Below are 8,387 nucleotides of genomic sequence, written 5' to 3'. Positions count from 1 at the left end.
ATCTGGCAACTTTGTAATTCACGTTCAAAAGGAGGAAAAATTAAAGCATTTCATTTGGTTAAGCCTGCTATGAAGGTAATGGGCAATTACTGGCATACATTTAGATCAGATTATTATAAGAATTTTAAAAAGACCATATTAGAAAACTTATGATATTCCGAGAGGAGTTTGAGGATTTCTCTCTCTCTCTCTCTCTCTCTCTCTCTCTCTCTCTCTCTCTCTCTCTCTCTCTCTCTCGGTTCCCATTTCAATCTCCGTAGAGAACGGAACCAATTGTAATTATTATTATTATTATTATTATTATTATTATTATTATTATTATTATTATTATTAAAAGCTAAGCTACATCCCCCGATGGAAAAGCAGGATACTGTAAGCCCAAGGGCTCCAACAAGGAAAAATAGCCCAATAAGGGAAGGAAACAAGGAAATTAATAAAACTACACGAGAAGTAACGAACAATCAAAATTAAATAGTCTAAGAACAGCAACAATATTAAATTGCAAAAACCTCTACTAAGTCTTGTTTGACCAAAGCAGTTGACTGCGCACCTGCTGGTAAGTGAACTGTAGGGCGTCGTGGTCAAGAGTGTAAAGTAAAGAAGAAACTTACATACAAGAGTTATATACGTAATTACTAACACGAGTCTTGACAAAGTATTCTTAACCCCACCGGCGTTGAGCTATTTGTCTTAGAGCATTTCACCTGTTTCACACAATCTGGCTTTTCATCGCTCAAGTCAACTCGACTCTCTTAAAGAAACATAATCTGTTCGTGAGAAAATACTTCACAGTTTTTTATCTAATAAATTATTAAAAGTAAGTTTATTTCAAAAAATCCTAATGCGGGTAAAACCAAATAAAAATGAAATAAGGAGAGAGAGAGAGAGAGAGAGAGAGAGAGAGAGAGAGAGAGAGAGAGAGAGAGAGAGAGAGAAGCAGAAGTTTAAGCGTTTTCCCGATCGCTACAGAGCCGACCTCTTGAACGTGCCCCACCGAAAAGGCCTTTGTTAATCGTTTGTTGTTGTGATTTACCCACATGATAATACAAGCCTCTCTCATCTAAAGGCAGTTCGGACCAGAAGAATAAAAGCGGGGGTTCTTAGGGGCTCTGATGTTGTCCGATAGATTATCTAAAGACTTCGGTTTTTTTTCATTCTTTTTTCTTTTCTCCATAACAATGATCGGAATGCTAAGCTGTGTGGTGTAGCTGAGAGGAACGGTATCATATTTGCCTTTTATTCCTGGCCTTTCATGTCGTTTGAGGAGCTGTTAAAACTGTCTGTAATAATAAGAATAAGAAAGGAAACTAAATAATCCATTAAAATGATAATATTAAACTACATTAATAGCAACGGTGATCATCATTATAAAATACTAAACTGATTAAGGAAACCAAAACAACCTTTTATTCCTGGCCTCTTTTGTCCCATGAGTAGCTTTTAAACTGTCTATAATGGCAAGAATAAGAAAGGCAACTATGTAACCCATTATAATGATAAGATCAAACTAAATTAATAGCAACCGTGAACATCATTATAAAAAAAAAAATATGCAGATAAGGAGAACAAAACAGCAACCTCAACAATAATGATTGCAATACAAAGAATTCAATGCAAATTGCCATCATCATTGTACGATGATTATTCATACGATTATCAGCGCGATTATCATCATCACCGCAATGGCAACACTGGCTGTCGAATTCTTTGTTACGTTCCTTCAATCAAACTACAGGAAACGTCAGTAACAGAGCTGATTCGAGTCACTCCATCATGCGAACATGTAATTCTGTCATCCCTGTCGGTTTATCTGTCTTCTGTCAGCTTCCATCCATCTTCTCTCGATGGCATGCATAGCAATCCTCGATTTAATTGAATTCTATCAATATGGATGATATATTTTGGTAGTTTGCTATGTGACCTACAGGAAGGTAGCCGAATAACCGGGTACAACAACAACAACAACAACTCCTACTACTATTACTACTACTACTACTAATAATAAATAATAGTAATAATAATAATAATAGTAATTAAAGTAATAATGATAATAATAATGAAGTGTTAGACGGTGAAAGTGTTTTTAGAATTTAAAAACATCATATTTGAACTTATAAAAATTGTATCGAATCAATTACACACACATATATATATATATATACACATATACATAAATATGTGTATATATATATATATATATATTATATATATATATATATATATATATATATATATATATATATATATATATATAAAGTATACTGTGTGCATATATATATATATATATATATATATATATGTATATATATATACATATATATATATATATATATATATATATATATATATATATATATATATATATATATATATATATATATATATAGTGCATGATTTATTGCACAGGGCGGTTCATCCACCTTTCATTGATTGACTACTTTGTTTTTTCAATGCAACTACCACATTTTAGGGGAAACGGTTTAATAAGAAAAAAAGAAAACATGCACGAACTATTTTAGGTCTTCATTACTTGTACCTCAACAACAACAACAACAACAACAACAACGACAACAACAACAATAGTAATAATAATGCACACTACCCTCCAATACAATGCAATCTCAAACAGTTTTACATGTATTGCTACTTTGCCAACAGCGGCTTAACCATTAGTACGTTATTAACAACACAAATAGCATAATTATAAATTGCGCCATCTTTGGCTTCAATATTCATCTGGTAATGGTGTTGACAATATTGCTCTTCATGCATCCCGGAAACAAAAGAGCGTTTTTTGTATACCATCGGAATTCATCCGGCTTATGACGATTCATATCCTCCTATTGTCTCTCTCTATATTTCCTCATATAGTAACTTATTATTTCTATTGTCTATATATTTGCTTCTATAGTCATTCATTATTTCAATTTGTATCTGAACACTATTCTTTTTTCTTAGCTTAACTTTCACCTTTCATCACCTGCAAGCGTTCTCTTTTTCTTTTTCTTTTTTAAATATTGCCATGCAAGTAATTTCGAAAGAAAAACTAAAAATTTGGTATATAATTATAGCCAAAATAATGGTGGTAAAACATCACAAGATATATTCTCGTTGTACCTACAGTACATCTTTCTTTCGGGACTACGCAAAATTACCATCAGAAGTTTTATAATTTTGGTGGTACTGTTATTGTTTTTTTTATTCATGATATACGGCCTGAGGATAATGAATACGGCAATACGATACTAAAATTTGCTTATATAATATATACACTCACACACACACACACACATATCTATATATATATATATATATACATATATACATATATATATATATACATACATATATATATATATATATATATATATATATATATATATATATATATATATATATATATATATATATATATATATATATATTATGTGTATATGTGTGTGCGTGTGCAAGCACGCAGGGGTGTATGTGAGTTTGTATATGTAATTCAAGAGTGAATTTTTGTACCGTTTCCATTATTCTTAACTCGCTAAACATGAATTGAAGAAAAAAACAATAACACTAACACTAAAATTATAAAACGCCTTAAGTTGAAACCTCCTTGTTCCGAACGGAAGCTAAATAGCGAGTAACCAGTTTTTGCACTGCATTTATATATTTATATATATATATATATATATATATATATATATATATATATATATATATATATATATATATATATATATATATATATATATATATATATATATACATATATATATATATACAGTATATATATATATACATATATATATACTATATATATATATATATATATATATATATATATATATATATATACACACCCATACATATAAACATATATATATATATATATATATATATATATATATATATATATATATATATATATATATATATATATATATATATACATACATATAAATATATATATATATATATATATATATATATATATATATATATATATATATATATATATATATACACATATACACGTGTGTATGTATACACCTCTTTGCAAAGGTGCATTATAACCATTCCATCCTACACATCCCAACCCAAGTGATTACCTGCCTTCCTATCCTGCACCTTTTTCTGAATGCCATCTGCCGCTTTTGCGGAAGTCTCGAAAAACAAAATAGGGCTTAAAAGACTTTAGACTTCAACGAAAACTCCAAGGTATATTTTAAATAATAAGGGAATGGCTTATCTGTCCTAAAATTCGTAATTTTGCGAGACCAACATCTAAAATACATTTTTTTTTTTTTTGTTAGAAAAGAAGGAATATAATTTATATAAAAAAAGAGTTATGAAAAATTTTCACCTATATTTCGTAGCTTTAGATAAAGGGAATATAGCACCTAAAAGCGAGGTCAAAGTCTATTTTGTTCGCAATGTGTACTTACTCCATTCGTTACAGGAACAATTTGTTGTTGTAGGTTAACAGGACATATCGCTGGTAATACAACTTTTTCATGTCTTATGGAATCTTCAAATGTTCCCAATGTATTTATTATATCCTTAATAATGTGAACCTTCAACACCGACAAAAATAATTATGTAAATATTCAACTCGTTCATCACGGTTTATAAATTCCTTGGCCTTAACTGGCTCCAGACCTAGTAACTGTAGTCATCAAGGGCTCGGAAAAAAACTTATGAGTTCAATACAAGAATTTGAGGGAACTAAATAATGAGGACAGAAAATCAACAGCGGGCAAACTCATCTCACTCGAAGAAAATAAAAGATCATTGTTTTTTAATAAAAGAAAGTGATAACAATTAAACATAAAATCCTTTTCTTAGCAGATAAAAAATGTGTGTTTTTTTTAATTAAGACATAAGATTTAAAAATATTCTCAGGAATGTGAATGTTCTTTATTTATGCCAGGAGTTACCATCAGTTTTTTTTTTCTTTAACTGAAAAGTCAATGTAAGATCTTTCTAGACTTTGTTCCAAAGCATAACTATACACTTTAAGATATCTAGCAATTTTTTCTCATCTTCCCAAGAGGTCATGTCAAACATTCAAATAACAACTGTTATTCATAAGATCGCTTCAGTACATCCATCAAAGACTTTTTGTTTATATGTTTAATGTTAAAATGATACATAACCAATAATGGAACCTATGTTACTAAATGCAATTGATACAAAAAATAGACGACTTTCATAGTGTTTAGAATTCTATATCTATCATTATTCCTGTAAAAAAAAAAAAAAAAAAAAAAAAAAAAAAAAAAAAAAAAAAAAAAAAAAAAAAAACAAGGAGGTAAATTCAAAACATTTGTACTGCATTCTGGATGATTTTTACTTTGATATCACTTCAATTCACTCATAGTTATTCTATACCAGAACAGACCAATTCTATTTAAAATCTATGCAAACTTGAACACTAATCTTTTCGCAAAACCACCTTTCTTCTGAAATCAACTATGAAAGTTATAGATATATCACGACCCAAAGCCAGTAACAGCAAATGACAATACATACATTATCGTTCTGGCCAATAGTAATCACGATTACCACCCATGATAGAAAACAATTTAACTTGGTTAACTAAAGCCCATTTCTTAGGAGGCTTAAAACATATGACGGCGTAAAAACGTCACCCGTTAACATGTATAAACAAACGAGGGTAGATGTAGGCGTTGACAAAACATAAACATCGTGTCAAGGGTCCGTCTCCTGTCCGTATGTCAGGGTTGACGGTTCCCTCTTTAACCAAATCGCCCTCGTTCTTCTACTTCTTGCGGCTTTCTTTTGCATAACAAAATGGTGTTCAACTTCTCCTACAGCGTCCAGGGGCGTTTAGTATTCTGATGTTTTATCTAGGACGCCCCTGAATCAAACAATAATAGTTTGTTTTTGTTTCTCGCTTAAGTTATCTCGCCAGTTACAGTATTGCATGAAGAAATACTTTATTTTTATTTGGTTGATTTGGGAATTTGTTCATCTTTATTTAAAGGTTATTTTTAACTGTAATTTACAAATGACTTTTAATTACACTTCTTTTTGATAACCTCTGGATTAAATTTACGAATTTGGGCCATATGCCCTGGCACCGGGGCATCGGAGGCTACTTGGCGCCCAGGTGCAACTGGGGGAAACTCTGGCAATTGCAATATTAAGAAAGGGAGTAAAAAGAGGTCGGATAGCAAGATGAAAGCAAAGTAGTAGAACGGAGATATGGTAAAAGGCTATTAGTGAGTATAGTTAAGGGCCGGAGGAACGCGGCAAAGACCCTTAAGTAATGCCAGCAGCGTAAGGTGTTAAGTGTAATGGCACCACTAGCTAACTTTTGGGAGTTTCCTTAGCAAATTGATGTAATTTTTAGATTATTCCGTACGTTTGAGAGCATTTTACTATAATAATAATAATAATAATAATAATAATAATAATAATAATAATAATAATAATAATAGCAATTATCCTTTTAATAATAATAATAATAATAATAATAATAATAATAATAATAATAATAATAATAATAATAATAATAACAAAGTTAGATTACATGGGCATCCAAAAAATTTTCAACTATTCTTCTAGAGCAGGGGTTCTTAACCTTTTGATGATTCCAGACCCCCAATGGATTGCCCAGAAGGGTCCCATACCCCCTCCACTTGACTGTCGAAATAATTATCACCAATACTATTATTTGCCTATGTATCTTCCGCATATGTCAAAAACTTTACTTTACTGTACATTAGATATGGGAATTGAACATGAAATAAAATAAGTATTGATAACGTTTTCATGTTTGTTTACTGAAAGCAAAATGAAAGAAAAAATAACATGACAAATATACAAGCAGCTACAACTATTTTACAATATAATTTTGATTCATTTGTTTCAGATTTTGAATCGGGAACTTTACCTATTACAGTTCAGTTTTATTACACAAACGAAGAAAGAAAACATAAATGTGCAACTTCTTTCAGCATCTTGACTACATAAAACAGACTTTTACTAGTCTAGTGAGAAATTTTCTTTTGTTTTTGTGCAATCAAAATATGCAATCGTGGTACAGTTACTGACAAAATTACTCGCATGTCATCTGACATACCAAGTCGATTTCTCCATTCTTATTTCAGATTTAATAATACATAGAATCCTGTTTCACAGAGATGTGTAGTTGTGAAAGGAAAAATCCTAATCTAACTTTTTACCCAAACATGAATTAATACATTAAATAAACTAAATACCAGTACAAAGGGATCGAATCCCATACCCCCAGCATTTGGTTCCAATACCCCCAAGGGGTATGGATACCGCTGGTTAAGAACCCCCGTTCTAGAGGACCTGAGACCCTTGTAGTGCGAAGCGATATGTAAAGACCTACAACGTCGAAAACACATTTATTATTTCTCCCAGATGACTTTTTTTTTTTTTTTTTTTTTTTTTTTTTTTTTTTTTGCAAACTCACGATGCTAAGAAGTTTTCCTCGGAGAGTCCATGCTATTACAGTTCAGTTTTATTACACAAACGAAGAAAGAAACCATAAATGTGCAACTTCTTTCAGCATCTTGACTACATAAAACAGACTTTTACTAGTCTAGTGAGAAATTTTCTTTTGTTTTTGTGCAATCAAAATATGCAATCGTGGTACAGTTACTGACAAAATTACTCGCATGTCATCTGACATACCAAGTCGATTTCTCCATTCTTATTTCAGATTTAATAATACATAGAATCCTGTTTCACAGAGATGTGTAGTTGTGAAAGGAAAAATCCTAATCTAACTTTTTACCCAAACATGAATTAATACATTAAATAAACTAAATACCAGTACCCAGGGATCGAATCCCATACCCCCAGCATTTGGTTCCAATACCCCCAAGGGGTATGGATACCGCTGGTTAAGAACCCCTGTTCTAGAGGACCTGAGACCCTGTAGTGCGAAGCGATATGTAAAGACCTACAACGTCGAAAACACATTTATTATTTCTCCCAGATGACTTTTTTTTTTTTTTTTTTGCAAACTCACGATGCTAAGAAGTTTTCCTCGGAGAGTCCATGTGCCCTTTGTCAACCGAAGTATTCAAAAACCATTTCCATTGTTGGTCACTTAAAAAGAATAAAAAGTGAAAGAAATAAAAATGAAAAAGGAAAGAAAGGGTCAGCCCACGTGCCTTCGTCAACAAATCGACTATAATTCATGTGCATTCTTTGTCCGCTTATGTTATCTGTTGAGTCGTCCAAATGCTTCCTTTAGGAACGCATCCTTAATGCCACTGAGAATGCCCAATGTATCCCTACCCCATATACCCAGAGTACCCCTCACCTCTAACCCTGTGCTTCCCCTCCACCCAGAGTCCAAAGATGCAAGCAGCCCTCCAGGGGAACGCGTGCATTCT

Source organism: Palaemon carinicauda, chromosome 27, assembly GCF_036898095.1.
Source record: "Palaemon carinicauda isolate YSFRI2023 chromosome 27, ASM3689809v2, whole genome shotgun sequence".
NCBI lineage: Eukaryota > Metazoa > Arthropoda > Malacostraca > Decapoda > Palaemonidae > Palaemon > Palaemon carinicauda.
The sequence above is the reverse complement of the archived record's forward strand: the minus strand, read 5'-3'. Positions refer to the sequence as shown.